At 48.6% G+C, this 20903-nt stretch overlaps 1 protein-coding gene and 1 non-coding gene across 2 annotated transcripts in view; one reads left to right on the top strand and one right to left on the bottom strand.

The window, feature by feature from the left end:
- The window catches only part of LOC119400050 (sodium/calcium exchanger 3-like), a 66016-nt gene that overhangs the window by 34083 nt on the left and 11030 nt on the right, over positions 1 to 20903 (bottom strand).
- Trnaa-cgc (transfer RNA alanine (anticodon CGC)) lies at positions 2520 to 2593 on the top strand. Its single transcript has one exon. It is a non-coding gene; the product is annotated as a tRNA-Ala (tRNA).

Below are 20903 nucleotides of genomic sequence, written 5' to 3' on the forward strand. Positions count from 1 at the left end.
AATCACAACATGCTCCGTCGTTTCCTTAGCTTCCCCACAGTATGTACTACGTTTTTATTCTTTTTAACTGAAGCTCGATTTATCACTGCGCGTTCAATCCGACCTCGCTTCAAACACTAAAGCGCTTCCCCTTGAATTATCATAAATTGCCTCCCTCATTATTTCGTTTCTGCCCTTTCGGTAGTTACTCACGGCCGTTTTTTTTTTTTTTCCATGGCTGGCATCCAATAAAACATTTCCGCCTCTCCGTCTTTACGCTTAACGCTCTTTGTTGCCATATCGCTTACACTGCCAACCGTATACTTGCTGTTGAGTCTCCTAGTTTTGTTTTTCTCCCAGTGAGTCAACGCTCTTCCTATACAAATACTGGATCACCTTCACTGCCCATCTACTCTCCTTCATATTCCTCAGCCTCACTTCGAACCTTATTTTGCTCCGAGCTTCCCTTACCTCAAAACTTGTCCATCCCATATCGCCCTTTACAGCCTCGCTTGGCGTCTTCGCGCGAGGTGTCCCACAACCATTTGATTCACATCCAGTCCTGATTGCACCTCTGACTTCATGCACACCACTGAGTTTCCAAATGTAAGCCCCGGAACCATTACACATTTCCACAGACCTCCAAGCACCTTGTACCTATGTAACACTCTGTGCTTCATCATTGCAGCATTCCTCGTTGTTTGCTGCCGAGGCTTTTTCCTATCCCCTCGGAGTATTGTCCATAATCCGATATATTTGTATTCGCTTACCCTTGGTATTTGTTGGCCCTGTATTGACACCGCCTGATCATAATTGGTATCAATTAATACCATCAATCCACATTTTATTACACTAAATCCTAGTCCTGGAGCTTCACCTTTCCTTCCGCATACATCCGCAAGCCACTGTATATCATCTCGACTGTCCGCAAATAAGACAATATCGTACGCATAAAATAAACCTGGAAGCTTCTGTTCAATCATCACGCCGGCCTGTTTGTGTGACAGATTAAAATCATGCAAATGTTGCTACCTTCTAGCGCTTTTTCCGTCCTCACCGTGTACAGCATGAATAACAGCGGGGACAAAGGACATCCCTATCTCAGCCCCTTGCTAATCTCACCGTTCTCTTCGCCATTCATTCCTTCCCATTCTATGCAAACCGTATTTTCTCGGTATATCTCCCTCAAACGCTGTATACAGTCGTCGCCTATGCCCATTCATTTCAATATATCTCACAATATTTCCTGATTAATGTTGTCATACGCCCCAGTGATGTCTAGAAAAGTCACGTACAGAGGTCTCTTTTCTATTTTATATTTCTACAGACTTAGCGAGTACAAACAGGTTATCGTCTAACCGCCTGTCGACTCGAAATCTATTCTGAAGTTCTCCTAGAACATTGTTATGTGCTGCCCACGTTCCTCTTTTTAATTTTACTGCCTGCATCGCCAGCCTGTATAGTACCGATGTAATAGTTAGCGGTCTATACGAGCGAATGTTATCATTTTCTGCCTTGACTTTATAGATTAAGTTCATTCTACTTTTTCACCAACTGTCCGGTATTTGCCTGTCCTGTAAGCACTTTTCTACGGCTTTCAACAGTGCTTCTTTAGTCTTATGTCCTGGTTCGTTAATGAGGCTGACGGGTACCCCATCTAAACTCGGGGCTGTGCGCGTTGGAATTTTTCTTCAGCTTTCTTCCAGCTGAATTCTCAAGTACTATAGCTCTTTGTCCGTTGCGCTCTCCTTTATACTTTTACTCACCGGGGAAATCTCCTGGATGATCTTTTTAAATGACCGCACTCTTACCTTTCAGATGTATAACCTAGTGCTTCATACCCTTCCAAATGATTCCCTCCTTCATCTACAATGTGCTGTTGCATTGGGAGAGACTTCCCACCTAGCGCTTTTATGAGGCTCCAAGAAACCCTATAGGCGCGGCCTTCTTTTTTTCATGAATCCCTGTCACCCAGTGTTCCCTTTCAGCTTTAATTTTTGCTTCGGCTAATATCTGCGCAGTCGATTTCTTCTCTAAACATATTTCTCATATTTTGTTGATTTCGTCTTGCGGCCGCTTCTCCTTTTTGCCTGTCTATGCTCCCATGTTCCATCACGTCGCTTCTCCATCGCTTCCCGGATTTCCTTGTTCCACCACCTTTTTCGCTTTTTTTATTGTTCTTCTCTTTCCTTATTTCTTTCGTCATTACGTGTAACAGCTCACTATACTCCCAGTCCTTGCCTGGTATTTTGCCTACTTCTTCCTCGACTCTTGCAGCTATATTTGTCACTTTTTGTTTGTCATCTAAGTACGAGCTGCCAAACTTCGATTCTACGCTCTCATTTCCAGTTTTATACCCCATTTGTAATCTTATGCTTTTATGATCACTACCTTCCTCGTCTATTCTCATTTCTTTCAGTTTGTCAAAATTCCTTCTGTCATCAGAAATAGTCAAAGTTCGATTGCGTGTTTCACGCTTATGCTCCCGTGTTACACATGAGTAAACAAGTGGACTTGTGTGACAAGTGTACGAGACGACCGCCGCCGTAGCTCAATTGGTAAGAGCATCGGGCGCGCAATCCTAAGGTTGTAGGTTCGGTGCCTGCCGGCGGCAAGTTGTCTTTTCGTCCATTTTATTTTCTTCACATGTATATCACAAGTACTACAATACACTTAAAGCAGTACAATTGACGTCCCCTATACCTTCCTTGGCTTCATTATCTGCTGGTTTTAATTAAGGTTTTGTAAAACAAAGAAGTAAGCTCTCATAATTCCCTTCCTTTATTCCTGAATGCTTATGTATCGTATTGCAACACGCACCTTCTCCATATTTATTTTACGTTCTGTTCTGGTTCTTGCAATACTGCCTGACAAAGAGTCCCCTGGTTCTTCTCTTCGTTACTCGATACCCGGGACTCCGAAACGTCCGCCTGAACCTCCCCCCCCCCCCCCAAAAAAAAAAAGCTATTGCACTTCTCACCATAACTTCACTCTGGGCAGCCATCGTTTTTTTTTTTTTCCTTTTCGCCTCGACCTCACACTGTCTGCGCTTGGCGTCAACTTGTTCTGCCTTTTCATCCGCAGAAACCTCTATTTTCAAGCATAGCCCGCACACTGAGCACTTTACGGTTTTTTTTTTTTTTTTCACCATAGCTAGACCAGTTCACCGGTGTCCACGCGTTACGAAATCGTCACAACAGATAACCACTAGACACGGCGTACTACATACACTGCCCTGAGCCAAAAAGTACCACAAAGCGCAATCGATACACTACGCTTAAAAAACACCGCACGGTCAATATACAATCAACACATTCTCATACACCACAAGCGGTCGGTGTACGTGCACACCACAGCCAAGTTCAAAGCATGCAATACCTGTTGCTATTGATGTCGTTCCGGAGCCATCGAAAAACACGTCCTTCCACTAGCTACGCATCGCTAGCTACGCCCGCTACTCCGGACTCCGAAGGGCCTGCGTGTCCCCAAGAAAAAGATACTGCGCGTCCTGCCAGTCGCCAACCCACCTCATGACCAAGCCTCATATCTTCGGTGCGAACATTGCTCACCCCTAGTGACCTTTATCTGGCAGTGCAGCGCGTGACTGTCAGAAATACACTACAAACAGAGGCCTAGTGCCACGCATCGCCATTTTGCGAACACGCTGATTAACGGGCTCCGCTCTTCCAAGCTGAGCCCTCCTACCGCGAAGGAGTAGCCTATTGCTGACTAACCGGGCGCTCGGGATGAAGCTGTAGAGATGGTATTGTGAATACACCTTCGCGGCGGGGACGTCTTGACCATCCATGAAAGGATTATATCTTGCTAGCGGAGGGCCCTGAAACGGGGTGGCGATCTCTGACGGCTGGCCAGCTGGGACGTTTCGTTCTCTTGCCCCTGTACGGGTAGCGGGGAGTCGTTCTCGACGGAGACGCCGTCTTTTTAACTAAAGCTCCTGACCATGCGAAAAAGTGCAGTACTCTGCAGTAAGACACTTTCGTTGCTCCGAAGAACCCTTTCCGGAAAAAGTAGCCAGGTGGTTCGTGCGCCAAGTGATTCACGTAGTTCGTGGCCTCCGCGATAAGCTCCGGTTTCTCAAATGAGCGCCGCAGAAAGAAAAGAGAGAACGAGAGAAAATAAACTAAGATCAGAAGGAGGGAAAACATTTGAAAAAAATCACGCTTTTGTTCGGGCAGTTGTTGACGGCGCCCACTCTGCAAGCTACAATGCACGGTGCGCCACACTATTTACAAAGCAAACGTCTCTGCCGGAATTCAACATGGCGGAGCTATAGCGACGTGATTTGGGCGTACAGAGGGTGACGTCACTGTCTCAGCAGCGCATCTTGGGCGGTCACGCATATTTGCAATGTAAACGTCACTGCCGGAATTCAACACGGCGGAGCTAGCGACGTGATGCGGGCGTACAGAGGGTGACGTTACTGCCTCGGCAGTGCATTTTGGGGGGTCACGCATATTTACAACATCACAGAGGAGATTGGGCGGCACCCACGGAGCCTTCGTTGAAAGGTTCCATTGTTGAGTTGTGTACCTTGTGTGCTCTCGCACGTAGATGCGGGGTCTGCTTTCGCGAAAAGGAACATTGCCGGGAGGGAGATACTCTTTTGTCGTGTGTCAGTGCACATGAACGCCTTTCCGAAAGATGTCCTGTTGCGTAAGGGACTTTCGAGTGCCCGTATGTCAGGGGTATAAAACAATGAAATGACCGTGTGCCGCGCAGGTTGGGAATGAAGACATCGCTCCGTTCCCATGAGGAAATCGCAGGGGCGATGCATACGACATTTCTTGAGACGCAGAAATGTTTCAAAAGCCGGGTTGAATTCTTCATTTTAGAAGGTTTAAATAATAATATCTGGGGTTTAACGTCTCAAAACCACGATATGATTATGAGAGACGCCGTAGTGGAGGGCTCCAGAAACTTTGACCACCTGGGATTCTTTAACGTGCACCTAAATCTAAGTACACGGGCCTCAGACATTTTCGCCTCCATCGAAAATGCAGCCGTCGCGGCCGGGATTCGATCCCGCGACCTTCGGGTCAGCAGTCGAGCGCCATAACCACTAGACCACCGTGGCGGGGCCATATTAGAAGGTTTACTTCTACACTCAATAATTAAGGTTTACCCTAAGCCGAGACGAACTACTTGGAATCAACGCACGTGCTGAGAAGATTATTCGCTGTCGAACAGAGATATGAATGAGATATATGAACATACATATGAACGAAAAAGGCTGGATGACGCAAGCATGTTTCATTATTTTAAAGTGGAAGGTTTCTACAAAGTTCGGCACTGAAAAGGACTGGGAGAGGGCTCTTAAAAGCCCCGAGCTCTCAGTCCAGCTAGTCCAGCTGTCGGCAGTCCAGGAAGCCTGCGAACGGGCGGAGGGCCACGGTCTTCCAGTACCGGCGTGGGCGCGGCCAGCAACTGCGGCGGACCCCCGTTCGGGGGTTGTCTAATCGGGGCTCTCCAGGACCAAATAAAGTTCATTTCATCATCATCATCAATAATATCACGCGTCTTTTGGCATTTGTGTCTAGAAAGGACCCGCCACCATGGTCTAGTGGTTATGACGCTCGACTGTTGACCCCAAGGTCGCGCGATCACTTCTACTTGCATGCATGCTCGACAGATGAGCCACGCGTTTCGGTCGTTCCATATATTTCGTCATTTCATGGGGAACGCAGTTCCACCGACGTAGCAGAAAAAGGAGGAAGTTTCCAAAAAAAAAAAAACGCTTCCATTTAAACCTGGAACCGAAGTGTGTAGCATTTTCTCTATATACTGAACGAACTTTGGAAAGATGGTGTATATAAACTAAACTGCGACAAGCACGTGACAAAGAAATATAAGTTGGGCTAAGTATCTGCTTATTGTTTTTTTTCTTTAGGGGGCGGGGGGGGGGGGGGGTAGTGTTGAAACGTTGCGGGGTCGTTCACGTCCTTGGCACGGCATCGCCTCTTTCGTGGGGTTCTGCAGCTCGCGCCAAGTGGTTCCGGTAAAAAAAAAAAAGGAAAGTGGTGCGGATGAAGCAACATGGTCGCAGCAACGCAGGTGAACGAATCCCTCTTGTTTGTCTAGGTCCGCAGGGTTGTTGACACAGCGGCGCGGGCTGGCTGGAGCGTCCGCAACGCCACGTTTCGTAACGGTGTTTTGTCACTGGACAATGGAATGACTTATGAGCCGAGTGACCACGCAGTTTAGATGTGCGAGCAAGACCCCTTCTTGGCACTAATTCGTCGTAAGCGCGGGAAATAATAGAGAGCGACAACCGGGTCAGTATCACGTAAGCCACGGGCTTTTCAGCATATATTCTAACCCGGCACAGTGGTCTAGTGGTTATGGTGCTCGACAGCTGACCCGAAGGTCGCGGGATCGAATCCCGGCCGTCAGTGATCACATTTCGATGGAGTGAAATGCTCGAGGCCCGTGTACTTAGATTTTGATGCTCCTTAAAGAACACCACGGGGTGGAAATTCTCGGAGCCCCCCACTATGGAGTTTCTAATAACTATATCGTGGTTTCGGGACTTAAAGCCCAATAATTATTATTATATTGCTACGTACCAGTGGCATCGTGGTCCACAAGACGAAGAAAAGGACGACAATAAGATAGACTGGCGCGAGCTGTTCCTATCAAAACATGTTCTTGTCAAAAACATTTTGTACATGACTTTTAACGCATAGCATGTTATTTTTCAGTTTCATTATAGCGAAATTCACTTCAGAGTTTCAACTGCTTCGACATGACATGCGCCATGTGTGATTCTAGGCTTCAGATTTAACATGTAATGGACAAAGTTGCTGTGGTCAATTGCAATGTTGCAACAGACAGGAATAAGCTCAAGCTAATGGCACCATAATATGTTCACTTCTACATTTCACTATTCCTGAACGCAGGTTAGAGTTGTTGAAATGTGTGTTTATATTTTATTATTACCCTAAAATTGCTCACTACAAAAGTCGCTGTTATGGACATCATCAGGTCCAATGCTATTAAATTTAGACGTGCGGCAGCTCGGCCGAAAAACATATGTCATTCAGGAACTTAATGCCTTAACTACTGAATGTAAATTCTTGTGCCCGGCTGGTACGGGCATGAATCGAGCAGTTTACCCACTGATCTCCACTAGGTTTGCAAACCTAGCGGAGATCAGTGGAGATCAGTGAGTTTACCCTCTCGTAAAGGGATCGCGTTCAAGTACCATTCGCGCACATCAGGCCCGAAGCCAGGAATTTTTTCGGGGGAGGAGGCCACTTGCTGAAAACCTTGACTTTTTGAGAAAAACACTTATTTTTATTATTTATTTTTGTTAAAAACACCTACTTCACCAAAATTTCGGGGGGAGGGGGGCGGGCCCGTAGGCCTTCTCCCCCCCTGGCTACGGGCCTGGCGCACACAGTCATACCAGTACGAACGCGTACCAGGTGTGTTAAGTCTCACGCTAGACGTCGACAGCTCAGCCACCACCAAATGATGAAGACGTCGCTCTCAAATATCCCCCATATATATCTCTACATAGTCGCTCGCACTGCACTTGAGAAGCGGGCATTGTTTTCCTCCTCGCGCTGCAGCCTTCCACGTTTGAATCTTTGCCGGTCGCTTTCTTTTCTTCTTGAGCAATTAGCCGGAGAAGAAGACAATGACTCCCGTTGGCTGTATAGGCGTCGCCTCGGCTTCCACCCACTTTCTCTGGTACGTCGTTCTGGACGGTTGACCCTCGAAAGAAAACGTCCTTCCGCCGCTCTCGGGACCCGCCCTCGACACTGTCATTATATTCTTCCCCCCCCCCCCCCCCCCGATCGCATCTCCTCACGTATCTATCTCCTCTTTATCTTACACTGGGTTTCATTTCTTTGTTTTGTTTCGTTCTCGTGTCTCGCAGTCGAAGAAAGGACGACGTCTGAATGGTTCCCGGTGTCTTCCGTGAGAACAATAGAACTCTTCTCAGCACAATGGCACTCGGAAAAGTGAGAGGCGGCGCGTACTTGTGTCACACTCTGTGTACGTATGCACACGCCCTTGTAGTCGCTCGGTACGGAGTTTTCGTGGACATTTTTTTTTTTTTTTTTTTGCCACGAGAAACTCAAACGCCGCGGCAAGCGATCGAGAATGGTTGAACAAGGAAGTGTTGGGTTGGAGGGAGGCCTCTACGCCGTTGTCGATCCGGATATTCTTTGTTAAAGGAACTCCTGAACCACCCCTCGTGCTTGGTGAAAAAAAAAAATCTCACAGGGTCCCGTATGAATTCACCTAAGACGACCCGAAAGCGAAAGTCATCTTGTACTTCTCAGTCGGTGTACTGATCCTTCCCGGCCCCCTCCCAAAAGCTCTCTGCACCTAATGTGGATTTGCACTGCCTCCAGGATCGGAGGCATTGCAAGGTTTTTGCACCTCACCTAATTTTGCACTGCCTCCGTGACCGGCCCACATTTGACCAAGCGACAATGTCGTGTAATGACGTCATCATGTGACGTCACGTCACCTGACTTCATTATGACGTCATGATGTCGTCATAAGCTATGGTAATCTGTGACGTCACGTCGTGACGTCATCGCATAATCATTTTTTGCATCACTCGTGCTGAGGCCGCCGACGATACGATCAACTTTCGCGTTCGATGAGGCATCTAAGGCTTTCGCCTTTAAAAAAAAACAAAAGCACATACAGCTGAAAGCAGACCTTGCTGTGAACAGCTCACTCAAATCCTCCAGTCGTGCACGGGAAGGAGAGCTCACAAGCTGAGCGCGAAGTTGCCGCTTTCTCAAGAGCCCTCTTTTCATGCAGAGGCCCACACACTCTCTTCAAAGGGCCGTCATACAACAGATCTATCGCTACACAGCAGACTACTGCTGTTTGATAGCTGGCATAAACCAAGAGCGGCGTTTAGATTAGGTGCGCTTCTTGGCGCGTATTGGCGCGGAGTATGTGGCGCCACATACCAGGCGCCGCGCCCTATAGTGTGCTAAAGTTTCACAGTAGTGACTACTAGCGCGCACCGGAATAACGCCTGGAGAAAGCGATCGCGTTTCATGATGTGCGCTCAAGGTGGCGACTTCCGAGTGGCGTAGCTTCTTTTCCCCCTGTCATCCCTTCCTAGTGTACACTTACAGCTCGCTCGTCGGGGTCAAAAGAAAAGAGAAATACTGGGAACTCCACTCGTACTTGGCGGCTTCGCAAAATTTTTATGACAATATGGAGGAATCACGATTCGTGAGGCAGTGAACTCCCATACTGAGGTCAATCGATCATTACTTGCACAAGTCATTCAGCATCCCTTTAAGACATAGCCTCCGTGGACATGTGATGCCTTGGAGATGCGGGGGGGGGGGGGGGGGGAGGGAGAAGGGGGTGAAACTTGGCTTTCCCTAATGGAGAGCCCTGCGCACGCCTATGGCAGTAGTTCAGCATGAATCTTTTCAAGAACGTGCATCAGGGACTGGCATCTGCGCAGGCACCTCGTTTCAGCTAACACGAGTGTCGCTGCCTGCATAAACCAGTGCAAACGGCGTCGAAGTACATACAGTCCTCTCTTCATACATCGCCAGGAATGCGGCGCCCTCCGGCGCCTTGTAGACGCTTTATCGTCCTAACTAGTCAAATAGAATTCGAGGTTAAAGCGAGTGTAGGCTGGCATCGCATATCCTGGTCAACGTTCATCTCGTATTCGGTGCGTTCAGTGGCGTGGGCAATCGGAGTGCACCGAGCAAACATGCGTGGCCCTTAACGAAGGATACGTACACCCGATCTTTCGAGTGACCTATCGCCGGGAAAACCCGTTCGTCGTCCCGCTTGCCGCTGCGGACACCGATCACTGGTTTGCAGTGCAGTGCCTGGATGGCCTTTACTCTATTTGTTTTCGTTACTGTTGTTTCTTCTTATTCTTACGGAAAGCGTACACAAGAGTGCGACGGCGATTAATTTATACATAATCGATGATCTAATCTTATACAGCCGAGGTAAAAATATCCTCACTGGTTTTACTCAAGTTGCTTGTCTGCAGGCATACCAAGCAAAGCTATAAATTTTATGTCACTATCACCTAACGACATTAGGTTTTTTTTAAGAAGCACACGGGAATTCGCCCCAAACCAACGGGAAGTTGAGCGTAGGCCCCAATTATGAAACCCCAATAAACAATAAAAACTCATATCAAAAGCAGGTAATGCTTCAGATTAAGAGCTTTATTAAAACCACATCAAATGCATCCTCTAGAACTTGCATAAGAGGCGTATAGGATATATATGGTATGGGAGCATATAAGAGACAATGTCTAGCACACGACGTTCAGCTCGTGCAGCCGTTTACTGAAGTCGTATTATAGACGTGTTCAGAACGTCTGTACAGAATAAGGCATATGCAATGTAGCAGATGAGATTGAAGTAACATGCCCGAGACGGCGTCTCGCAGAGGACGTTAAACTCGCGCAGCCGTTAACAGCAGATGTATCCAAACGTCTTGTAGACGTCCGTGCAGGCTATAACACGTAATGGAGCAGAAGAGATGCAGGAGTCATCCCGGGGATGACTTGTCGCAGACGACATTTGACGCTGACATCAGATGTACCGGTATATCTACGCAGTAAGGCAAAACACGAAGTGAAACACAGAAAGTTATGCGACGTGAAGACGACATTATGTGTAGGGGAACAGCATATGTTGTCAGCCGCAGACACAGAAATGATGCGAAAAGAAAGAGTGCTATAGATCTCTGTTTCGTAATGAACTAATCCGGATAGATGTTTCCCGCCATTTAACGCAGACGTATGTGAACTCATTCTGAACGTCTATTCACAGGAACGCATACGAAGTAACAGACGACATAGAGCGAATATGCTTGCGACGGGCGTCTTGCAGACGACGCCCAACTCGTGCAGCCGTTCACCGCAGATGTATTCTAGACGTATTCTAGACGTATTCAAAACGTCTTCGCAGAGTAACACATACAATGTAGCAGACGAGATAAAACTGACATGGCTGATACAACGTCTCGCAGACGACGCTCAATTCGTGCAGCCGTTTACAGCAGACGTACGTAAACGTCTTGTAGACGTCTGTGCAAGCTAACACGTAATGTAGCCGAAGAAATGCAGAAGACATCCCTGAGACGACTTGTCGCAGACGACATTTGACGCTGACGTCAGATGTACCGGTACGTCTGCGCAGTAAGGCAAAACACAAAGACCCTAGCACAGAATTTGACGTGACGTGAAGACGACGCCACGGCTGCGTTTGGATTCTGTACAGCATCGTAGACAACCTACGTTGACAGCTTAGAAGACAGCACCTAGTCGCCCGAGGGATCGAACACTTCTGCATGACGTCTGCGTGACGTGGCGCCACCTCGCGTCGACAAGAGAAAGCTAATAATATCCAATCAAACTGCTGTGCTTTTAATTTCTTTAGTGTTCAAACCCGTAAAAACTTCACCGTAGCTCAAATTAAGCGCGTAACAAATCATGGCGATGTCTTTTTGAACTGGCGTCCGACCGCCATCTTGTTCGGACAGCAAAGTAGCCTGCATCGTATTTATTTGTCTCCGTGCTGTCTTCGCCAACCTGTTTATTTCGCCGGCTTCGTGAGAACTAGAACGACACACAAGATGTCCGCTGTCCGCTTAGCTATCTATTTAGCCGTCGACGGTAAGTCTCGGAACACCGTGCACCCTATGTGCAGGGTAGCTGCATATGTTGTCAGGCGCAGGCACAGAAAATGACGCGAAAAGAAATAAACAGCGCTCGACCTCTGTTTGGTAACGAACTAATCTGGATAGATGTTTTCGCGACACACGCATACTGGCGGTGTATCGGAACACGACAGCCATATGCTGGTTGACAAACGTAAGCGCGACGCAAATGACAGAAGAAAACAATTAGTAGGCGAGACGCTCGACGACACTCGCATCAGCGAGCGTGCTACAACAGAGAAAAACAATTTAATAAAAGGTGCGCGCGAATGAGAGTTTCGGCGATGTTAATTACGACCGGTTGCGGGCTGCGTTACGTCTTGTACACCGCAAATGCATCACGTGTCTGTACTGTCACTCGCAATCGCAGTTAGTGGGATGTACTAAGCACAGAGTCGTAGCTGCGCGAGACTGCATCCGTCAAGGTCAAATAGTGGGACCGGCCATATCCTGAGAAATAAATGTAGAGGAATAAAACCACTCGTGGCGAATATCGCCAAATGAACAGTCATGTAAAGTTTGTGTTTATGTGAGTGAGGTCAAGCCATGGTAGTCCACATATTATTATTCACATTGTTATAAGGCCAGGTAACCAGCATTACCCACAGTAAGCCGACATTAGTTAATACCCAACAGTCAGCCAACACCAGGTAATAGTTTTCACTTATAAGCCAATGCACGCATTATGCGGCTGAATGCGGTAGGCTGAGGCTTCATACAAGTTTGTAAACCTTATTGAGTGGATATGATTGTTTCGATGAATATTTCGGCTTTATTATAGTGTTATATGTTTGTTTTTACGTCTAATTTTACATTGCGGCAGATTCTTTATCTCAGCTTCTAGCTTTAAAAAATTATTTTTTGTGCTGAAATTGCTTTTGAAGCACACGTTACATTTTGAATATTGCGATTCGCATTGACAATGTCTGTTTTGTTGTTTTTTATCGAGGATACCGATTGCACGGTATTTGAAGTAGTTCTAACGCAGAAGAACCATAACAACCACTAATATCTATTGTGCAGGCCAGCGAAACGAAACGTGAGTCGGTCTTGCTTACAGTTATATCAAATTGATTTAGGCAGCCTATGTATAGACCTGGCTGTAGACGTATCCCACGGTCTTACTACTCTGTGACCCCTGCAGGACCACGAGATACATCCTACAGACAGTCCGTAACTGTAGAAGTCAATTTTGGGCGGATCCAAAGCTCAAGAATATAACCCTGACCGAGATGGACTCACTTTCGTATGCGCTGGCCTACTGTAATCCCACGTCGATAGCGCCACAGATGTGTACGTGGGTAATCACGCGAAGCGAAGGCGACGATCCTATAATGCGGGGCCAGTCGCCCCACTTCAACCAACGCTTTCTAGGCAACTGTACCTTCCATGCATCGTAAAATATGGCACATCAAAGAAGCACGTCTGAAGCCAGCCCGTGACTTCACGCGCCGCAGCACAACGTCTTTGTTCGCACCCACGCAAACACCCGGGGCACCTTAGTGGACTTAAGAGTTTGCATGGAGCGCCAAAGAAGAGCTGATATCCTTATATTGTACTACACTGCGAGCATTTGTGCGGGGTTTGTATACGCGCGTGTGTGAAGTAGTTTCGAAAGAAACCCCCACGTTTACGTAGTGTTCGCCGTTGTGCGGCGCGTGCGTAGACTCTTGAGAGATGGCGAAAGTTTTTCTTGCGTTGGTTGCTTTCCGTTATACGAGGGAGTACCGACCACCCGTCCGCTGTCCCCATGCCATCGCTTTGTCTATCGGCTTTCGGGTCGTTTATATTTGTCTCGTGTTGGCACGGTTGGTGCGATTGTCTCTTCGCATCGGAGCAGGGTTCAAAGTCGGCGGATGACTACCGGAAGTGATGGGCGAGTTGACGGATGTGCCTCTTTGCAAAGGCTGTGGGAAGTGCAGTGGCTAAGGCGCTCGGCTGCTGATTCAGAAGGTGGCGGGTTCGATCCCGGCCGCGGCGGTCGCATTTCGATGGAGGTGAAATATGAGAGGCCCGTGCACTGTGTGACGTCAGTGCACGTTCAAGGTACACTAAAGTGAAACAATGAATTGGTTTAGAGCGATAAACCTTACTCTGAAAACTCTAATGCCGTTAATTTTTAATTTCACCATCATAGTTTCATTAATAGGTTGAAGTCTCAGGCCAAAGTCTCACTTTTAAACTTCGCGCTGAAATGTCCGTATTTCGGAGGTATTGGTCCAACGGAATTATCCTGAAACTTGGTACGTTAAGTCTCTGGCCCCCCTCAGAGGAGAAAGTACTTCAATTTTACAGATTAAGGAACGACGTAGGTCCTATAGCAGACTCTGTCGAAATCTATGGCGACATGGTGATTGGTGCGGAAACTTCAAGCCGGCGTCGCCACCCGCAATTTCTTTTTGCGTGTTTTATCGTTTTCCAGGCGTCTTCTCGCGGTAAGCGTGGGGATTTTGGTATTGTGAAGGGGTAATTTATTAAAACGAGAAAAAATCGGTTTTCTCTTTAGTGTTCCTTTGAAGAACACGAGGTGATCGAAGTTTCCGGATCCCTTCACTACGGCTTGCCTCATAACCATATCCTGGTTTGGGCGCGTAAGACCCCAGATATTAAAGGCTGTGGTAAGGCAGTTCCGTTGGAGCATGAACCATAGCGTACACGCTGTCGTAAACTGAACGTTCACCAAAGACGGTCATATCTCTCGAGCTTCAAGATAGACCAGCTCGGCCCATATGAACATACACATCCCTTTGCAGCTCAAGGTACGAGGGCGCATTTGGGCATTCTTAGAGACACTGGTGCCATTGAAATACCTTATTTCGTAAGTGTCGTGATGTCTTTTCTGTGTGTTAGTTGTCTGTCGCTGCAACGTGCACCTATTTGTGCCTCTGTGTGTAGTCCTGGCTATTATGCCGTCAGAAGGCATGCTCACAAATAGGGACCAACACATTGAAATTCAGTGCCGACTAAGCGGCAAAAGAAATTCGTTAGCGTTGCTTTGAATTATCAGCCATTGCCTTCCATCACCTCAATAGCCAACGTCAGCAAACAGCCAACAGGGATGCTAATGAGCGTGTACATAAAGTAGGCTCACCACAACTCGTACTCTTTTTTTTTTTTTTTCAGAGTGTCCTACCTAACGCTAACGCAGTGATAACCGGTGTTCACAAGATAGCCACGTTTTACGCGTATCTACACACCTTTTCTTTTCAACGAAGGCTCCCTCGGTGCTCGGTGCCGCCATACCCCCCCCCCCCCCCCATAAATATGCACTGCCGAGGCGGCGACGTCAGCATGCGTCAGCCTTTATGCTCTCGCGCCACAGTCCAGAAAGGAGGTGCTTCCCCTATCCGTTGAAAAGGTTTATTGCCCGGTGTGGATCACATTCGCGGCTCTCACAATCATTAAATCGCACAATTTGTCGTAAATGCAAAACGGGACGTTTTGTATCTTTACACGTACGTAAATTCTTCCGTACGTCACTGGACAGGCTTTCGCAAACGCGATACACGATATGACGGTTTCGCATTCCTTGAATGAATCACGCGCACGCGCAGTCGTAGACACTCCTATGCGTGTAGGAAAAGAAAAAAAAAAGAGCCGCAGCGCAACTAGCAATTACGTAGGGGTGTTTACTAAAATCGTCGATGCCGCACGTACACCTCTGAAGGAGCGCGACGCCTCAAGCGATCCGGATAAGACCGGTGAGTCAGAACGAAAAACGCGTTCTACTTACACGCCACGCGAATGAGCGCCATGGCCGTGAAAGCAAGCTATAGTCCCCCTAACAAAAGCGTTCCCCTTGTTTTCGTCTCCGTGGTCGGCGCTTTCTTCTTTCGGTTATACCTGGCGGCGCACCGGCTACAGAATACGGACCGGTCCGTTTGTAGGCCACTGCGCATAGCTAAGAGACGGCGAGAGAAAAAGATAGAAATAAACAAGGTTACGCTGTACGGGTTGGAGAACGCGCATCGCTGACCGCCACCACCGAAGAAAACGAAGAGGCATAATACACGCAAGGGAGGGTTATGCGACGCGGGCGAAAGAATGCATGCCGCGGCGGCGTTTGTCCTGGTTCCAGGAGTCTCCGAGTCTATGCCACGTCTGTGCCCGGTCGGTTGTCTCACCCACCACTGCTCTTTCGTCCGCATGGACGACCGCTGGCTGGCGCACGACATGGGCGTCGGCAAGGGCTCCAAAAGAGGCTCTTGCCCCCCGCACAAGCCACACCAGCCCCTCCCCTCCCCGCCCCCTCTCCTCAACCGCGATGCAACAAGGGCTAGCATACACCAAGACAAAATTGTTTTTCAACGCTCGAAATCGAAGAGCGCGATGACATTTGAATTCCACGAGACTTTCGTTGGGGTTGGGGGGTTCGTTGCAATGTTTGCAAACAATCGGCGCGGGATTGGATTAAGCTGTACACGGAGCAGGGTAACCGGCCCGAGCGCTTTCGTTCCGACCCAGTCCGAGACTGCTCTATATCCGCTCTATGGGACAGAAAGGTGTCTCCGTCTGTTCTGTGCCCGTTCTTTGCCTAACAGACGACGAAACAGGGGCGTAGCCAGGGGGGGTGGTGGTTGGGGGTTCAACCCCCCCCAACCCCCCCCCCCAAAAAAAATTTTGCAGTTTTGCTTGCGTATATATACACGCGCACATACAAACGCACGCACGAACATGCATAAGGTATGGTTGAACCACCCCCCCCCCCCCCCCCGAAAAAATTTATGGCTACGCTCCTGCGACGAAATGACTGGCAGTACTGCCTTTTCCGGTTGCTCTTCTCACGTCTGACCGTCGGCAAATCCCGCGTGGCGCGATGGAACGTTCTATCACAGAACGTGTACAAGATTTCGCCCTAGGAATACAGCAACTGGTTACGAGTGAAAAACAGCGTTAAAAAGACGGGACAAGAAATGAAACCAGACCACGGCGCATTGGTCTCGTGTCCTTTCTTGTCCCGTCTTTTTAGCGCTGTTTTTCACTCGTAATCATGAACCAACCAGCTCAAATGCGTACCCTACTACAGCAACTGGTATTGCAAACCATGCATATCGACGGCGGCATGGGACGAGACAGACGAAACCACTGGCGTTAGTTAGCGCCCCTCAGGAAGGAATATGTAAACGGTTGTATTGACGTCTACCGCCCCTCCACTCAGAACAACGTAGGCTCCACAGTTTTACAGTGAACTAGAAGAGACGAAGCGTGCTCACTCCGCGGCAGCGCTGAATGTGAAGCCGCTGATGTTAGCCGTGGTCACAGACGCTACATTTATCTCGACGGCCGCGACAACTGGTGAGCAGCAGTGCTAGAGTGAAGACGCGACGATAAGGGTGCTCATTACACTGTTGCGCACCACGTGTCACGACCGTCGAGATGTTTCTCATATTAGTGAACTACTCTTTCAGGATACCAAAAACACCACGCTTGCTGCGAGAAGACACTTAGCAAAGGAGAAAACGCTCAAAAACAAAATGTTGGGTGGCGATTAAAGTTTCCGCACCATTCGCCGTGACGTCACATGTTTTGACGGTGCCACTATGGACTACGTAGTTCCTAATCGGTAAAAATGAAGTACATTGTCCTCTCAGAGGGCCAAAGACAACATACAAAGTTCGGGGTAATTTTGTTGAGTCAATGGCGCCAAAATACGATAAATACACTTTGAAATCCGTGACGTCACGCGGAGAGATTTCGGCGCGAAATTTAAAAATGAATCTTTGAACTTGATTTTCTCCTCTATTAATACACCTATTATGGCGAAATTCACGACATTAGAGTTCTCAGAGCACAATTTATCCATCTAAACCGATTCATTGTTTCTCTTTAGTGTCCCTTTAAGTTTAAACGTTACCCTTAAAGGTAACAGCACTCTGCCTACTTTCCAGAATGCTTCAATGCTCTTCCAGACGTCGCATCCACTAACAGAAGCAGCGAAAATCGCAAATCAATACAATTTTTATTACGTGATCGATAGCGCAAAATTAAACAGACACGAAAATCAGAGATGCCGTTGCCGGTTCGCTGGTCAGCCGCGAAGATGCACTTGCCCCGCACACGTGCTCTGAGTGGTTCCCATGCGTTCCGAAATTTCTAGGCGACCGGGCATTGGGGACACGGTGCCGTCGAAACTCGCCGCGCTCGGCGATACCTACCGCTGGAAGAAGGGCCCAAACCAGGGTCGACGCACCGGCACCCATCGTCGGCCTAACTTGTAGAAGCCCGGCGCTAGCTCCGTCCAGGACGTCGGTCCGGCAGCCGAGCTACCTGCCGTCGGAGCCCTGGTAGAGGAACGACCGCGGACCATCGTACCCTAGGGGTCAGAGGTCACATGAGGTCTTCCAGGAGGTGCATCTCTCCTGGGATGATGCACCTCCTGGGATGGGCCGTTCTCCTGCAGCGATACAGAGGACCTCCGTGGCGTCCACGTCGGACGACTGCGTGAGCTCAACCACGACGACGCCTCCCCCTCCGTCGAAGATGGTGTCCTCCTCGACGACTCCGGGCGCGTTTGCATAGCGTTCTTTCCCGGCCAAAGGCGCGGCGACTCTGTCCGGGGATGAAGATGACGTAGCTGAGATGTTGCGTGTCATTCGGCAGCTTCTGTGGAGTCGTCGGTAGCTTGCCTTTCGGAGAGGGACTAAGGAAAGAGATGGCGGTCCTGTCGAGCTTCCAAGAACGTTGTACCGACGTCGCTCGTGCTGGTCAGTCATTTGCAGCCGAGTCGCAAGAAGGGCGAAGATTTCTGGAAGGTTTGCTCGGGCTTTGGCCGACGGCAAGCTGCAAGTACCTCTGCTTCTCGAGCGACCGGAAACGGACGGCTTGGACTCGAGCTTCCTCCACTTAACTTAGGTGGTGCTTCGGAGCTGTGACGTGCCTTAACATGTCTCGAGCCAGATGGTCAGGTTCCAGGAGCGTTGGTGTACTGGTAGCCAGATTTTGCTTGCTTGCTTGTTCCTTGCAATGGTTCGACGTGGAACGAATCCTCACTGCGAGTGGAACGCGCAGCTCGAGCCCGCGGATTGCACGCTGAAATGGTTCAGGCAGCTAACGACGCCAACTAGTGCATTGCGCCAGCACGCGTCGGTGGCAAAGGCACGAGGACCCGAGCGCTCGCGAGTTCGATGTCGCCTTCGGCATTCTCTTCTTCGAGTGGCGCCACGGCACGCTGTTGGTTGCTCCGTTCCGACCTTTGAAGCAAAACCTTTCTACCGCCCATATTCATCAAATCGCCTTAAACTGGAAGCGAAGACTTGAAGGCCTGACGTTACTGAGGAAGGCGTACGCCTTAGATGCCTCATCAAATGCGATAAGATGAACGTCGGCGCCAACACGAGAGTGATGAAAAAAAAAAATCCATCATGATGTGATGACGTATACACTATGAGGTCATCATGACGTCACAGGTCGGGAAAATTTGTGACGTCGTCATGAAGTCATTATGCCGCTTCATAATGTGACGTCACACGATGACTTCATCACGTGATATTGTCGCTTTGGCCAAAGATGGATCGATCCCGGAGGCATTGAAGAATCACGTACTGTTCTTTTGCTCTTTCAACTTTTTGGTGCACCACCTCCCGTACCACTAATCCTGTGCCGCTACGCCACTCCGTGCGCCCATCCCGTACATATTTTCACGTTGTCGTGACGGTGAAGAACGAAGCAGTCGGGCTGTTCAAGACAAAACTCTTTATTGGGCGAACTTCGGCCCAGCAAATGAAAAGTGACAGTACAATCAATGTACGCCGTACACTGATAGCGGCAATCACTGTCGTCGGCCGTCGGTAAACTGATGGGCTGTAAGGAGCGTCGGCATTTATACACGTGATATCAAAGATTCCAGCGTTATCGCTGGTGGCTGCGTTAGTTCCAGTAGAGGAGGCGTTCGTTCCAGAATGAAATCCAGTGTTTGCGTCGTGAGCGCAAACTTATCAGAAGGGCCTCAAATAATCGCGAAGGTTTCGAAACATTCCTGCTCGGCCTGCACAAGGCAGTGGTTACACGTGTAACGGGCCGGTTACATAAAAATATAAATAGAAGCGCCCCACACATCTTGTTTGTTACGTGCGGATCCCGTGGCCTCCTTTGCGCGCGCGTAACGGTACGCTGACCGCAGAGGTAAACAAAATGCCCGCACGCAAGGGAGACGAACGCATTCGCGCCCTCATTTTTCGTCGCGTCGGTGGTGATGGTATGCGTGGTATTATGCGTGATCCGGCACCGGACGAGCCATGGAGCGACCCCACGCGAAGCGGCTTTTGCTTCGGCTCGCTGGCCGGCTTTCGAGCCAGCTTTATAGCCTGCGGGCTCTTCATTTGCAACGGAACTAGAGAGAAAAAAAAAAGGATCCGACGATACGGAACGCTGACTTTGCCGTTGCATGCATTAGCTGCGGCTGTTTTATATCACGTCCCGCTGGTGCACTTGGCCCTTTTATTTGTTGTTTATTTGGATGACTTTTTTTCTACGTAAAGTAATGCTCAGTGTTGCTTCCGATTCGTCGTGTTTCCTTTGATTTTCTGTCTTGTTTTTTTTGGTCGCGGTGTCAGGTAACACGCAACAACGCAGTTTAAGCTGGCGCTGCTATTTCTTTCTTTTTACCTTCTGTATCCCTGACCTTGATTTTGCTTTTCTCCACTACGTTGGTGCGCAATGGTAGCCGCGGTCTTTTCCAAAAAGCTGACCTCAATTTATGACCGCGAGGCCGGTCGAGTAAGAGGGCGCGCGTAACCTGTGGCACGCGCGAATTCTCGGCAATTTTACTAATTTTACGTTTACGCGGTGACAACATTAGAACGTTGTGAGCAGGTCGCACATAAAACCCCTCATATTATATTATTATAGAGTGAAGCATGTCAACGTTTCTGCAACGAGGTTACCCGTCATATGAAACCTTCTTTACGTCCCGGCCGTATTATACTGCTAGCGTTACGGTGAGTGACCTTTACAGCGAAGTCATCTATATAACGAAATATTTTGAAGGTCAGGAACATTTCCTTGAAATGGCGTTTGACTCTTCGCAACTGTAGTTTGGTACAGCTCCACTAACACGTACGTTTCCACATACTCCTGAACCTACGACTATCTCGATTTGCGGAGTATATCATTTATAAAACGCGAGGAGAGTTTTCATAGTATGTGGGATAACACATGTGAGATTTAAGGAGAGATGATGCAAGCACTGGAACTAAAGAAATACGCATAATATGCGGGAAAGA

This window comes from Rhipicephalus sanguineus, chromosome 7, assembly GCF_013339695.2.
Source record: "Rhipicephalus sanguineus isolate Rsan-2018 chromosome 7, BIME_Rsan_1.4, whole genome shotgun sequence".
Taxonomy (NCBI): Eukaryota; Metazoa; Arthropoda; class Arachnida; order Ixodida; family Ixodidae; genus Rhipicephalus; species Rhipicephalus sanguineus.